Raw genomic sequence first — 16,208 nt, 5'->3', positions numbered from 1 at the left:
TTTTCCTGGTCCCTTATTTAAGTTTTCTAGATTCCTGCTATGAGTGAGACCATCCGGTATTTTTCTTTTTCTTTTTGGCTTATTTCGCTGAGCATGATCCCTTCCAGCGCCATCCATGTTGCTGCAAATTGCATGTGTTTATCTTTTTTGAATGCTGAGTAATATTCCATGGTGTATATGTACCACATCTTCTTGATCCAGTCATCTATTTTTGGGCATTTGGGTTGTTTCCAAAGCTTAGCTATTGTAAACAGTGCTGCTATAAACATAGGGGTGCAGGTGCTCTTTGGAATTGATGTTTCTGTGTCCTTTGGGTAAATACCTAGGAGTGGAATTGCTGGATCATATGGAAGCTCTATGTTTAGTAGGTCCAGAAATCTCCACACAGCTCTCCATAGTGGTTGGACCAGTTTGCACTCCCACCAACAGTGCAGAAGAGTTCCTTTTTCTCCACATCCTCGCCAACATTTGTTGTTGCTAGTTTTTTAATATGTGCCATTCTCACTGGTGTGAGATGGTATCTCATGGTAGTTTTGATTTGCATTTCCCTGATGACAAGTGATGTTGAACATTTTTTCATATGTCTGTTGGCCATTTGCATTTCCTCTTCAGAGAAGTTTCTTTTTAGCTCTTCTGCCCATTTTTTGACTGGATTATTTTCTTTGTTGTTGCTGAGTCTCATCAGCTCTTTGCAGATTTTTGTGATCAGTCCTTTATGTTTATCTTTTTTTGAATGCTGAGTAATATTCCATGGTGTAGATGTACCACATCTTCTTGATCCAGTCATCTATTTTTGGGCATTTGGGCTGTTCCCAAAGCTTAGCTATTGTAAATAGAGCTGCTATAAACATAGGGGTGCAGCTGTTCTTTGGAATTGATGTTTCTGTGTCCTTTGGGTAAATACCTAGGAGTGGAATTGCTGGATCCTATGGAAGCTCTATGTTTAGTAGGTCCAGAAATCTCCACACAGCTCTCCATAGTGGTTGGACCAGTTTGCACTCCCACCAACAGTGCAGAAGAGTTCCTTTTTCTCCACAAGGGGTGGGAGATTTTAAGTGGTGGAGGTCAAGGAAGACTTCTGTGAGGAGGTTACTTTTGAGCGGAGATCTGAATGAAGCAGAGTGAACTTCAGAGTGAGGCAAACTTGGGTTGAATTCCTTTGTTGTACTATTCACTGTTGGACATCTTTGAGTCAGTTTCATCATCTGTTAAAGTACAATTAATAAGACCTTGCTTGCATGAATGTATTAGGAGTTTAGCGATGTTGCCTCTCCTCCTCCATCTTCATCTACATTTAAATATTAAATACAGCTTTATATCCTCTGACTATGCTGGTTAACCCAGAGTTTGCAATGTTTATAGTAACCATGTTTTCCAAGTTGAATATCAAGATACAAGAATCTGACCTGAAAAAAAATACTTATTTCTTTTTATAAATAAATGAATTTCTAAAGTTATCATACTTCATTGCACATTTGGTTTATCTTTGCTTTTATTGAGAAGAAGATTGCATGAAATTGGCAGTTTCTTGGAAGTCTAGGCACATGGATACCTTAACAGTGTTATGTGCCTACAGTTCCATAAAGCTATCTTGGGGAGTCCAGAAGTCAATTATTGCAGATAGAGATCTTAACTTCTTGGAATTTTATAAGGGACAGTTGGTGGCATGAATGTTGATCTAAGTGGGAAGTGACAGGAAAGTTGTACAGTTAGAGTTTCTAAGGCAGTGTGTGCCAGAGACTTGTGATCTGAGTGGGATTGATGTGGACAGATTAATGTCAGTTTGTGGTAACATCAAAAGCTTCTTTAGAGAAAGAGTCCGCTGGGAACTTATTAGTTTTAGAGCCACTAGCTGCTCTGGGGAGAGATTCAGAAGCACATCAGCCTTGATGTTGTGTCTGTTTTATATCAAGTTTTCTCTGAGGGAGCAATACAGCATACAGCTCTGTCCTGGCAAGACTTCCGGCTAGAGCAGTCCCGCATCTGGAGATTTCAGTTGTCACAGTCATCATTGTAAATACTCTGTAACTGTACAATGTTTTATGAGTCACTTCATTTTGTCCCCATTACCAATCCTGTAGAGAGTCAGGGCAGACCCTCTTGATGTCTTGGCAAGATGTGACATATCCAAGGTCACCCAAGAGATCAGGACTATGCCCTGATCCAAGCTTATGAGCAAGTTTCCCTGGGGTCACCATGCTGGGAAGGACCACCCTCCTTAGCATGGAAGTTGCTGAGCTGAGACAGATCTTTCTACAGGAATCATCTGGGTGGTTATAGTGGCTATGATCCAGTCATCTGAAGTAAGCCAGGAGATGAGAGCAGGGTTTGGCTTCGGGCCTGAGACCGAAGAGAACTATTCAGGGAGAGGATGGCATCTAAGAGGGAAAGGAGACTCTCCTTGGAACATTAGAAACACCAATCTTAGAGCTAGAGAGGGACTGGTGGGATTATATAATCCAGTCGCCTGATGTTTAGAGAAACAAAGCCACAACTCAGAGAAGTTGAGGGATTTAAATTACATATCTGGTTCATGACCAACTGTGTGAGCCTGGTGTTTCTCATGCCCAGGCACACAGGTTTGTGGTGTTTTCCTTCTCATGTCTTACTTTCCTTCATCTCCAACTGCATTGGAAGGCCCTGTAATTTTTCACAGTTTCATATTTGAAAATTGCTTGTCTTGTGTTCATGGTTCCTGAAATCTGTCCTGATTAGAGTGTCTTTAATTGAAGTAAGAGCAGTGATTAAGGCCAGCCTATCCTCGTTACTATGGGTTTATCCTCCTTACCATCATCTCCTTGATTTGTGGATATGCCACGGAACTTGAGGCCATCACTCATTTCATATAACCCTGTTTCATTTTCTGTATCACTACATGTTTTTCTTACTCCTTTCTATTTTTCTCCTCCCATCTAGACTGAACTCCTTGAAGGCCTGGCACCAGGCCTTTTGAGTCTCCCATGGATTGCATTCCCTTGTACTGTGTTTGGCTCACAGAAAGCACTCATTAAATGTGTTAGTTTGGGTAGCATGTTTTGCTCCATTTCCCCCAGTCCACTCAGCTCTATCCCACCCCCCATCTTGCCCACCCCCATCCCCGCCTCAGGATGAAAGCATTTGTTCTATAATCCTAATAGTTAACAGACAGGGAAATTTGGAGCCTCCTAACTTATGCTCATGTTTGTCTTTTAAAGTATCTCTATTTTGAGAACTAGTGGTCATTGTTATTCTTGGTTCATTTGAACTGTCCTCTATTCTTTGTTCTTATCTTTGAGTTCAGTTCAACGATATTGATTTCCTTTTAATGGAATAGAAGCCACCTCAGTTCTTTCCTGCATATTGAGTTATGTTTGGTGTTTAGGAGAGGCAGTGCCGTCTAGTGATTAAGAGCTCAGGCTGTGGAGTCAGGGGGGCAAAGGGTGTCTCTTATCCTGCCTCTGGGGTTATCGCTGGGCATGTTGTTTGGCCTTGATGAGCCTCAGGATTTTCCCAAACTATTAAAGTTAGAGCTGCATTGAGCAAATCAGTATCTTTACAATTCTAAACAGCAACATATTCCTGGATTGTTTTCTTTTCCAATCATCCATGCAGATGGAGAGATGGGCTGCTGCCAGAGCAGGCAATGTTGATAGTGATACTGGAAAGGAAGAAAGATACAGAACCTCACAGTTCCAACTTTCTTATTAGTTATTAAAGCTTCCCTTGTACAAATACTTGTAAACATTTGCTCTGTGTTTTTAAAAAATTGTGGCAAAAGAAATTCATTGGAACATTTGAAGATTTTTGAATCTCATTTCCCAAGAGCCTAACAGCACATCCCTTTATCCCTTATTACACATTTATAAAAGCAAAGAGTTCCAACAGGTTTTGACAATATCTTCAGATTATAGTGATTTCTGTGTCAGACCTTTGCTTCCTTCAGACAGTTGAGACTATGTAGTTCACTTAAGGAGTGTGGTGATTTTAAAATGTATCTACAAATTCACTGACATCCTTCCTTTCAAAAAGCAGGAGAAAATAAAATAAATGGATTGAAATAAAAAAAACTAATAAAAAAAGGTTAGGGTTCATGTAGAACATTGCTTCCACATCAACAGCCAACATATGTGCAAGCTAGGGTTCACTGTTTTGATAGAGGGGGAAATGAGGCACAGAAAAGATAAAAAGCAATGAAGAATCTTAAAAAACTTAGGATTAAAAAAAAGCAGAGCCTAATTCTCCTTTCCTTGAATGTGAGCCAGATTTAATGACTCCTTTCTAGCCAACAGAATATCACAGAAGTGATGCTACATGACTTCTGAGGCGAAGTTTTAAAAAGAATATAACATCTGTAAGAGGGAAGATAATTGCAATATAGGCTCACATTAAGAAGCAAGAGAGGGGCCTCCCTGGTGGCGCAGCAGTTGAGTGCTGGGTTGCAAATCTGCCCACAGTCTCTGCAGCGCTGGTTCGATCCCCAACTGCTGGGTGAGGGTCCCACATGGCACGCAGACCCCTCCTGCCACGCCCGCTGCTCCCCTCAGCAGTGTATTTCAGTCAGTCTGCCTGTTCTGCTCCCTGCTCTGGCTCTCGTGAATTCTCTCACCCTCCCGCGCTTCTGACTGTACCCAGTGCTTGTATAAATAAATAAATCTTTAAAAAAAAAAAAAAAGAAGCAAGGGAAATCCCAAATAAACAATTTAATATTATGCCCAAAGCAACTTGATAAAGAGGAACAAATGAGACCCCAAGTTAGTAGAAGGAAGGAAATAATGAAAATAAGAGTGGAAAACAATGAGATAGAGATAAAAAAAGACTATACAAAAGATCAATAAAACTAGGAGTTGGTTCTTTGAGAAAATAAACAAAATAAATAAACCTCTAGCTAGGCTAACGAAGAAAAGGAGAGAGAAAACATTAATAAACAGAATCAGGTATGGAAGAGGAGAAATCACCACAAATGATCACAAGAGTTTACTATGAACAATTATATGCCAAATTAATTTGATAACCTTGAAGAAGTGGTCAGACTTCTAGATCATTATATTTTACAAAAAATAAATCAGGAAGAAACAGAAGCATTGAATAAACTGATCAAATGCCTGGAAATTGAAACAGCAATAAAAACCTCCCCAAAACAAAATCCCAGGACCAGATGACTTTTCAAACAAATACTATCAAAACTTTAAAGAAGAATTTATATCCATCTTGCTTAAATTATTTCTAAAAAGCCAAGAGAAGGAAATGTTCCCTACTATGTTTTACAATGCCAACATTACCTTAATACCAAAACCAGATAAAGACACCACAAGAAAAGGAAAATTACAGACCAGTATTTCCCCTCTAAACCGGGAAGGTCCCTCCAAAAGAACTCTTCATAGTGTGAGGTGTCTGGGGGAATGGGAATCACATTCTTCAGACAGATATCTGATTATGCAGTGAATTTTCTGATCTGCTCCCTTTACCTTTTTGAAAAGCGATGGGAGAAAAGTAGAGAGAGGGGCCAGTAGCAGAGAACTGGCACATTCCTACTTGGCAAATCAAGTCTGCATGAATTTCCCACAGAGCAAACAGTATAGAAAGAAGTTGGCTTGAGACAGCTCCCTAGAATCTCCCCTAAGAGGCCTGCCTCTGGATGAGGAGACCCCAGCTGAACACGACTGTGGGATGTAACTCCAAAGATGGGATCTGAAGGAGGGTTCCTACATTAGGGAATTGTGCAATGGGTAGTTATCCCCCCAGGAGTCCCAAAGAGCTTATACCGGACCCCAACAAATGGGGTATTTGGATGCCTGCCATAAAGTCAGTAACCAAGCTTGGACCAAAACCCAGTAACAACCAAGAAAATACTAGCGAATTAAGAATCACCTGTCCCTTTCCACACCTCTAACCCAACACGCAGGAGTTGTGAGGGAAAGAAAGAAGTAGTTCTTTATTAGTTGCTTTTCAGGCATACCTTCCTCTGTGTTGCTTGTGGTTAAGGTGGTATGCCCTAGTTTCCTAGTTTCTTTTTTTAAAAAAAAAGATTTATTTATGCATACATATAAGAAACGGGGTGTAAGCCAGAGGTACGGGCTGTGAGAGGATTCAACAAAGACAGAGTGGGGAGTGGAACAGGTGGATTGACTGAAATACACTGCTGAGGGGAGCAACAGGCGAGACAGGAGAGGTCTGCTGTACCATGTGGGTTACTCCCTGGCTGGCCGGGCATGGAACTCATTCTGCAGTGACTGGCGATAGCCTGATAGCACTGTCTTTAACCCCTGTACCACCAGGGAGGCCCCCTAGTTTCCTAATTTCATTTACAAAGATATGTTACTATTCATAACCAATAAAATGTGAGGCCATGGAAAGCACATGTGCAACTTTTCAAACTCAGTTTTCCTGCTACAGCCACTGAGGTAGTGGGTGTGTAGAACAGAGCCTTCTGCTGACTCATTATGCAGAGTGAGCAAGAAACAGATCTGTGTCAACACCCTGAGATTGGAGCACTTTTAGTGACAGAATAAGCTGGCCTACCCTGATTAATGCAAGCAGGGGGATGGAAGTAGAATGCCCTCGTGTTAGACGTTTCCCTGGGCATCTAGAGTTAAGTCACATTTTGAATTTGAATTTGAGGTCTGTACATCTTGCGTTGGAGAGCAGTGCTACTCTAAGAGTAGGCACTGCCAGCCCATGAACTATTTCCCTGCTCACAAGAAGGTAAGTACAGAGAGTAAAGTAGGTGGTTTGAAGCCTGTATAACAATTGGACATTGCTGTGATATTTTATTGCAATTTATAATAGTGCCAATCCATAGCAGATTATCAAAAGAAAATAAAAGTCCTAACTGGTCCTTCACCAAGATGGTTTGAAAAGCACTACTTTATAGCCTGTCCAAATCAATATTAAATATGATTAGAAGAGTAATCAACTTTGGAATTCTTTCTTCTTGTACTTATTCCACATATCCATTTTATTGTAAGTCTTCTTCGTCTTTCTTTGGAAATGACTCTAACATAATTATACTTAGAATAGTAATAACAAGTCATCAGATGTCATATTTCTTCCCATTCACTTTCCCCCAAACTCAGTTTCTGGTTTATTTTAATTTTTTAAATTATATTATTTTTCATTGAGGTAATAATGGTTTGCAACACGGTGTATGACTCAGTTATAGGTTCACACAACTTCAGATGTATGTTACCACACCACACCACCACCAAAGTACTCATAATCCTCCACCACAGACCATGGTGTCCCTTTCCCCCCTTTATTCTCTATGCCCCACCCCCTGCTTCTGGAAGCCTCAGTTCTGGGTTCATTTTTGTCTGCTTGTTCACTTTGTTTTTTATGTTCTGTATCTAAGTGAAATAATCTGGTATATCCATCTTCTGACTTACTTCTCTTAGCATAATCCCTTGGAGTTCTACATAGGTTGTCACAAATAACACGATTTTTTTTTTTTATAGCTGAGAGTATTCTGTTAATTATATATACACCATCTTTTTTTGCTTGTTGATTTTTTATTTTTTTATTTTTTTAATATAAATTATTTTATATAATTCTTACATCATTTTTCATTTTTGCATAATGTATGCATTTTCATTTTGGTTATATTGCCCATACAATTCCCACCCCCCCTTATTCTGACCCTAATCCCTCTTCTCCTTCCCCTGCCCCCCATTGTACTGTGTCTCTGGCCTATAGTTGCTTGTTGATTTTCATTTTTACTTTATTGCAATTTGTCTTTTTCCTGGTCCTAACTCTTAGCTAGGTTTTCTAAATTCCTGCTATGAGTGAGACCATCTGGTATTTTTCTTTTTCTTTCTGGCTTATTTCACTGAGCATGATCCCTTCCAGCTCCATCCATGTTACTGCAAATTGCATGAGTTTATCTTTTTGATTGCTGAGTAATATTCCGTTATGTATGTGTACCACATCTTCTTGATCCAGTCATCTATTTTTGGACATTTGGGTTGTTTCCAAAGCTTAGCTATTGTAAATAGTGCTGCTATAAACATAGGGTTGCAGGTGCCCTTTGGAATTAATGTTTCTGTGTCCTTTGGGTAAATACCTAGGAGTGGAGTTGCTGGATCATATATACCACATCTTCTTAATCCACTCACCTGTCATTGAGTATTTAAGTTGTTTCCTTAAGTTGGCTATTGTAAGTAGTGCTGCAATGAACATAGGCATGTATATATCCCTTCAAATAAGTGTTTTTGCATTCTTCAGGTAGATACCTAGGGATGGAATTGCTGGGCATATGGTTGATGCATTTTCAATATTTTGAGGAACCTCCACACTGTTTTTCACAGGGACAGGATCATTCTGCATGCCCACTAACAGTGTATGAGGATTCCTTTCTCTTCATACCTTCACCATATCTGTTGTTTCTAGTCTTTTCAATGTGGGCCATTCTTCTGGGTGTGAAGTGGTATCTCATTCTGGTGTTGACTTGTATTTCCCTAATGATAAGCGATGTGAGCATTTTGTTCATGTGCCTGTAAGAAAAGTGTCTATTTGACCCTTCTACCCACTTTTTTTTTTCTTTTTTTGTTTTCTTGTTGTTGAGTAATAACAGTTCTTTGTAGGTCTTGGATATTACCCCTTGTTGGATGTGTGATGTACACATATTTTGTCCCATTTGATAGGGTATCCTTTCATTTAAAGAGAGTTTCTTTTGCTTAACAGGAGCCTTTTAATTTTACATAGTCCCATATACTTATGTTTGCTTTTGTTTCCTTTGCCATTAGAGTCAAATCCCTAAAGACATTCTTGTAATGTTGTGGAGTGTTTTGTCTGTTTTCGTCTATGCATTTTATGGTTTTAGGACTTATATCCAAATCTTTGATTGATTTTGAGTTAATTTTTGTGTGTGGTGTGAGAAAGCAGTCATTTCATTCCTTCAGTATTCTGTCCCATTTTCCCAGCACCACCTGTGGAAGAGACTTTCCATTCTCCATTGTATGCTTTTGGCTCTTTTGCTATAGATTAACTCTTTGTAGCAGCATGGGTTTATTTTTAGGCTCTCAATTTTATTTCCTTGGTCTGTGAGTCTTTTCACTCCAATACATACTGCTTTGATTCCTATAGCTTTGCAATATAGTTTGAAGTCTGGGAGTGTGATACCACTGTTCATTTTTGTCAGGATTGCTTTGGGTACTCAGGGTCTTTTGTAATTCCATATAAACTCACTTTCATATATGGCTTCACCTCTTTGTTCTTGTTCCTCAGCATCCTTCCTGGCATTCAGACAGGTAAATAGATCAACATGAACTGATTCACTCTTAATTTCTCTGTTTCCCAAATATATATATATGTCTTCTTGAAGATACGAAAATATATATTCATTGTAAGTCATTTCAATTTTGTTTGATTTACTTCAGGTATCATTCACTGAGTGTTTTCCATTGGCTGAGAACTGAGAACATATGAGAAAGGCCAATTGAAGAGTTGAAACTTTCATCTCTGTCATATTAAATGTTCATTATCCAACCATTCCCAACTCTTTAACAGTGGAAACCACATGGGGAACCTGGACCTTCATGCATACCTGGTGGCAGCAATGTACTTCTTCCTCTTTTTCATGGGTGTTGTCAGAGGAGACATAATGGAAAGTCAAGACTTTCAGCCCTAATTAGTTGTAAAAAGGCCACTACCCTTTCATTGCCAGCTGGAAGTAATGAGATATCCCTCCTATGTCTTCTCTGAAGGCTCCTTGGAGAGTCAGTAGTAAATAGGCTATTCCCTTTCTCAGTGCTAGTGAAAGCCATGTGGAAATTAGTAATGAGGTTACCCTGCTTTTCCCAGCCAGTTTGATGTCAGTGGAGGCCTCAACCTCCACACCTAGCAAATATAAATGGCTTCTCCAACTCCTTAGGTACAACTTAAAATGTGGGCATTATATATAAAACAATCATATGAACACTCAAAAGGCAGCAAATAAGATAGACCAAGTAGGAACCTCAGAACCCAAAGATGAGATTGTAATGAGCTCCCTGGTAGTAGTAGAAGCTAAATGGAGAACTTGATTTTCAAACCTACCTGGAAGTAGTAAGTTGATTTCCCACACCACCAAATTGATGTCAGAGGAGACCTGCTAAAACACAAGATTAAAATGAAATTGAGAATTTTATATCTAAAAAGACCTGGTTTTGGTTGAAACTCAATCATCATACCAACAACCAGGAATTTCTCAAACTTAACGAAAAAATACAACAGACCCTAATGCCAAGACAACCTGTTAGAATTATCCAACAAAGATTTTAAAGCAAACATCACAAAAGTATTTTAGTGAGCTATTAATATACACTTGAAACAAATGGAAAAGTTTAAAAGCCTCAGCAAAAAAATAAAAGTTATAAAGAAGAACCAAATGGAAATCTTAGAACTAAAAACTATAGTAACTGAAATAAAAAGCTCAATATATGAGCTGAACAGCAGAATGGATAGAGCAAAGGGAAGAATCAATGAACTTTAAAATAAAAAAGTAGAAACTATCAAATCTGAGCAAAAGAGAAAAAAACAGGCTGGACAAAAAAGAATAGAGCCTTGGGGACAAGTGGGATTTTAGTAAAAGATCCAATATTTGTGTCATTTGAGGCCTACAAAGAGGAGAAAGTGGTTAAAAAAAATCTAGAGAAATAGTGGCTAAAATTTTCCCCAAACTGGCAAGAAACATAAACCTATAGATTCAAGAAGCTGAGAAAAAATACAATAAGATAAACCGAAAGCAGTCTACACCAAGATACATATAGTTTAACTTTTCAAAAGACTAAAGGCGAAGAGGAAAAATTGTTGAAAACAACCAGAGAGAAATAGTGTATTACTTACAGGGGAAAACCTATCTGAGTGGCAGTGAAATTATCAGAAACCTTGGAAGCAAAAGGAAGCACAACAACATTTTTCAAATCCTGAAAGAAGTATCACCTAGAATTCTGCAACCAATGAATATGGAAATGAATGTTCTCAGTAGGAGGAAAATGAAAAGAATGTGTTGCTAACAGATATACTCAGAAAGAATAACTGAAAGAAGTGCTCTTAACAGAAAGCAAATGTCATAAAAGGAATTTTGTACATCAAACAGGAAGAACATGGTAAGAGCAAACATACAGGCAAATATAGTGGACTCTCCTTTAGCAAACACATAATAGAAAAATTCAACAATACCATCAGCCAACAGGATCTAATTGACATAGAGGATTCCACCAACGGTAGCAGAATACACATTCTTTTCAAGTACCCACAAAGCATATATCAATGTAGACATCCTGGGCCATCCAGTAAGCCTCAACACATGTAAAATAATTGAATCAAAGTGTGTTTTCTGACCATAATGGAATCAAATTAGAAATCAAGAACAGAAAAGGATAAAGAAAACCACCAAATATTTGGAAACTAAACACACTTTTAAATCACAAATGAGTCAAAGAGAAAGTCTCAAGTAAAATGAAAAAAAAAAAGCATTGAAATGAATGAAAATGAAAATAGAACATATCAGAAATTTGTGAGAATCATCTATGGTAGTGCTGAGAGGGAAATTTACAGCACTAAAGGCATATATTAGAAGAAGGAAAGTCCCAAATCAATAATCTTAGCTCCTACCTGAAGAAACTAGAAAAAGAAAAGCAAAATAAACTCAAAGCAAGCCAAACTAAAGAAATAATGAACACAAGGGCAGATATCAATAAAAGTGAATACAGTAAAACAATAGAGAAGGTCAACAAGACTAAGAGCTTATTCTTGGAAAAAATAGAAGAACAAAACAAAAAAGCAAAGAAAAATAGAAGTCACAAATTTTACTAATATTGTGAATGAAGCAGGGTATCTCTTTATAGACTCTGCAAACATGAAAAGGATAAGGAAATATGAATAACTCTAAACCCATAAATTTGACAGCTTAAATAAAATAGACTAATTCTTTGAAAAGTACTGGTTACCACAACTTACCCACTATGTACTAGATAATTTGAATCGTTTTCTAAGTAAATTCTTCATTTAAACCCCATCCCCGAAGAAATCACCCACCTACATAGTTTCACTGGAGACTATACCAAACATTTCAAGAAGAATTAATGCCAATTCTGCAATCCTTTCCAGAAAATGAGATAAGGAAACACTTCCCAACTCATTCTATGAAGGAAACATTACCCTGATACCAAAACTAGATAAAGACATTTAAAAAATGTATCTGTACACATATATAGATGAATGTATAATACCAAAGGGGTTTATACTAGGAATGCAAGACCGATTCAATATTTGAAAATCGTCGAATTATGCAGACTCAAGATGAAAAATCACATCATCATGTTAATAGGTGGTGCAGAATGAAAAAACAAAAACACCTGACAATACCAAATCCTGGTGAGGATGCACAGCAATTGGAACTCTCATACATTGTTGGTGAGGAAACAAAATTGTACATCCCTCTGAAAAACAGACCTACCATTCAACCCAGCAGTCTCTCTCATAGGTATTAACCTTAGGGAAATAAAGTCTCCACAAAGGTGTTTTTTTTTCTGCTTTAATCAAAAGTAGGGTTACTATTCTGAACCCTTAAGAAACTCTTGAGATTGCTCTTACAATCTCAAAATGCCAAATATGGATGCCAAAACTGGTCAAGTCTTCTAATTCCTTAACCTATTTTATCTTTCAAAGCACCTAGAGCTATTTTGAAAAAGAGAGTCACAGGTCTAATCTATGGTTCCCTGAATTTGTATTTGCTGAAGCATTTGAAGCAAGGCAACCTCTATTCTTTGGTGTAGTTTCTGACTTCAATCAAGCTATCTGGGGGTACTTTCCAACACTGTCAGAATCATGTTAGAAAACCAGAATATTAGTGTATCCTAGTACAAAAAGGATTGTATCATGGAATGATAGAATAGGAAAGACTTTATAAAATACTATTCAGTCTTACTCCTTTACTTACATTTATTCACTTTACTAATGAGGAAACTTAGGTTTCAGGAGAGTTATTGACTAACCTGAAGTCACACAACAGATTTATGACTAAGTCAAGAGAAAAATACATTTTTCGTGGCTGTCAGTGTGTTTCTGTGCTATAATGAGGGCCCTGTTGAAGTCACCAGGCTGAGAGTTGTGCTTATAAAGTATGTTGAGGCTGCTGGATGAGTGGTTACCAACTCTTCACTGCATTCAGTATTTCCATATCAAAAGGGTTGACTTATGAAAATGTGTAATTTTATGGAACTACATGCATGACAGCACATGATGGCTTCCATTAAGACACCCTCAGGGTTATCTATCTGTCTACCTGTCTGTCTATCTATCTATCTATCTACCTACCTACCTATCTAAACATTCATATGTTGGATTCCAAGAGTCTTTAACTTTTTTTTCGCATTTTATTTAAATTTCATTTTTTATATTCCCCATACAATTACAACCCCTTATTTTAACCCCAAACCCTCCTTTCCCCACCTCCCACCCCCCATAGAGTGTCTCTGATTCATAGTTGTTTGTTGATTTGGATATTTTCTTTCTTATAGTTATTCTTTTTCCTGGTCCCTTATTTAAGTTTTCTAGATTCCTGCTATGAGTGAGACCATCCGGTATTTTTCTTTTTCTTTCTGGCTTATTTCACTGAGCATGATCCCTTCCAGCGCCATCCATGTTGCTGCAAATTGCATGTGCTTATCTTTTTTGAATGCTGAGTAATATTCCATGGTGTAGATGTACCACATCTTCTTGATCCAGCCATCTATTTTTGGGCATTTGGGTTGTTTCCAAAGCTTAGCTATTGTAAATAGTGCTGCTATAAACATAGGGGTGCAGGTGCTCTTTGGAATTGATGTTTCTATGTCCTTTGGGTAAATACCTAGGAGTGGAACTGCTGGATCATATGGAAGCTCTATGTTTAGTAGGTCCAGAAATCTCCACACAGCTCTCCATAGTGGTTGGACCAGTTTGCACTCCCACCAACAGTGCAGGAGAGTTCCTTTTTCTCCACAACCTCGCCAACATTTGTTGTTGCTAGTTTTTTTAATATGTGCCATTCTCACTGGTGTAAGATGGTATCTCATGGTAGTTTTGATTTGCATTTCCCGGATTACAAGTGATGTTGAACATTTTTTCATATGCCTGATGGCCATTTGCATTTCCTCTTCAGAGAAGTTTCTTTTTAGCTCTTCTGCCTATTTTTTGACTGGATTACTTTCTTTGTTTTTGTTGAGTCTCATCAGCTCTTTGTAGATTTTTGTGATCAGTCCTTTATCATTAGTGTTGTGTGCAAAAATGCTCTCCCAGTTGGTGGGGTTTCTCTTTGTTTTGTTATTGTCTCTTTGCTGTGCAGAAGCTCTTTAATTTATGTAGTCCCAGCTGTTGATCTTTGCCTTCACTATCACTGCTTTGGATGATGTGTCTGTAAAGATGTCTTTTATGTGCATATCATGGAGTGTTTCGCCTATATTTCCCTCTATGTATTTTATGGTTTCAGGTCTTATGTCTAGTTCTTTAATCCATTTTGAGTTGGTTTTTGTGCATGGTGTCAGGTAGAAGTCAAGCTTCATTCTTTTGCATGTAGTGACCCAGTTTTCCCAGCACCATTGATTGAACAGACTTTCTTTGTTCCAATGCATATTCTTTGCTCCTTTGTCAAAGATTAGTTGACCATAAATCTGTGGGTTTATTTCTGGATTTTCTATTCGATTCCATTGGTCTGTGTGTCTGTTCTTGTTCCAATACCATGCAGTTTTGATGATTATGGCTTTGTAGTATAGTTTGAAGTCTGGGCGTATGATGCCTCCATTCCCTTCTTTTATTTTTTCAGGAGAGCTTTGGCTATTCAGGGTTTTTGGTGACTCCATATGAATTTCATCAATAATTGTTCTATTTCTTTGAAGAATGACATTGAAATTTTGATTGGAATAGCATTGAATCTGTATATTGCTTTTGGTAGGATGGCCATTTTAATAATGTTTATTCTTCCAATCCATGAGCAGGGGATGTCTTTCCATTTCTTTGTGTCTTCTTCTATTTCTTTTAACAGTGTTTTATAGTTTTCTTTGTATAGGTCCTTTACCTCTTTTGTTAGATTTATTCCCAAATATTTGATTTTTTTTGTTTCAATAATAAAAGGGATGTTTTTTTTTATTTCTTCTTCAGATTTATTGTTTGTGTATAGGAAGGCTACACTCAGAAGTTCTTCATGTCCAGTTGTTTTGAGGACAGAGTAATATGTAAAACTGACATGCCACACACAGGACTAATATTATTATACTAAAACAAAACTACTGAAATTGTTAAAAAAAAAAAAAACAAACAGAAAACTGAGGAAGTTTCTGAAACATCAAAGAGGTAGTTTATTTTATTTTCCTAAAGTGGATGATGAAGTCTAAAACTCCTTGGAGGTTGTAATGGATCGTTTGCTTTTCTTGAGTAGCAAAGGGAAAATTATCTTTAACTTTTGGGGAAAAGGATGGCAAGTGCATTTTCCAGTCCTGTGATTTACATGTGTGTCATTAGTTGAGTCAAATGTTAACTAATGGCAAAATGGAAAAGTCTATAAGGTAAGAAAAACATTGAGCTTAAACCTTTAAGATTTTCATATAGAACCTCTGATTGTAGACTGGCTCCTCTATGAATGTTAAGCTTGCCATAACACATCTCAAAATGAAAACATTTTGAAGATTCAAGAGAGTAGGTAATGATATTTCCCAAAAGTTGGTTAAGGAAATACTAGTAGTGCTTTATTCTGTAAAGAGCTTTACCATATTCAGACTTGATACTAAAAATGTGACTCATGGATCCCTAGCATCTTCTCTCTGGGAGCTTGTTAGATTAGAAATGCAGACTCTTGACCCCCACCTCAAACTTACAAAATCATCTATATGTTAAACCGGGTCCCCTGTGATTATTATACACATTAAGGTTTAAGAAGCCTTGGTCTGCAAAGTACTTTTCCATACATCACCTCCCATGCCAGCTTAGAAGGAACATAGGAAAAGGTGCTTTGAACCTTACCACACAGAGTTGTCATTTCTCCTCAGAGGAGGAAAATAATGATAATGCTAGCAACTGCCCTTCCTTAAACCCCTACTGCATGCCAGTCACTCTACCTAGGTGATCTCATTGACTTCATATTCACCACACCTCATGAGGGAGGAATTATTAGCTACATTTTACAGTTGAGGAAAGTGAAACTCAAGAAGTACGTAAATTGCCCCAAGTCACACAACTAAGAAATGCTAGAGCCCAGATAGTTATCCGATCTCAGAGTCCCT

At 37.9% G+C, this 16,208-nt stretch overlaps 1 protein-coding gene and 1 long non-coding RNA gene across 4 annotated transcripts in view; one reads left to right on the top strand and one right to left on the bottom strand.

The window, feature by feature from the left end:
- TTC28 (tetratricopeptide repeat domain 28) overlaps nt 1-16,208 on the top strand; it is a 539,739-nt gene that overhangs the window by 402,567 nt on the left and 120,964 nt on the right. The window lies entirely within an intron of this gene.
- The window catches only part of LOC119244805 (uncharacterized), an 80,429-nt gene that overhangs the window by 1,440 nt on the left and 62,781 nt on the right, over nt 1-16,208 (bottom strand). For both annotated transcript variants that reach the window (XR_008551861.1, XR_005125144.2), the window contains one exon: nt 10,009-10,063. This is a non-coding gene — a long non-coding RNA (uncharacterized LOC119244805). The remainder of the gene's footprint in view (nt 1-10,008; nt 10,064-16,208) is intronic.

This window comes from Talpa occidentalis, unplaced genomic scaffold, assembly GCF_014898055.3.
Source record: "Talpa occidentalis isolate TD23 unplaced genomic scaffold, MPIMG_talOcc4v2.1 talOcc4.14, whole genome shotgun sequence".
Classification (NCBI taxonomy): domain Eukaryota; kingdom Metazoa; phylum Chordata; class Mammalia; order Eulipotyphla; family Talpidae; genus Talpa; species Talpa occidentalis.
This window is presented reverse-complemented; position numbering and strand designations above follow the sequence as displayed.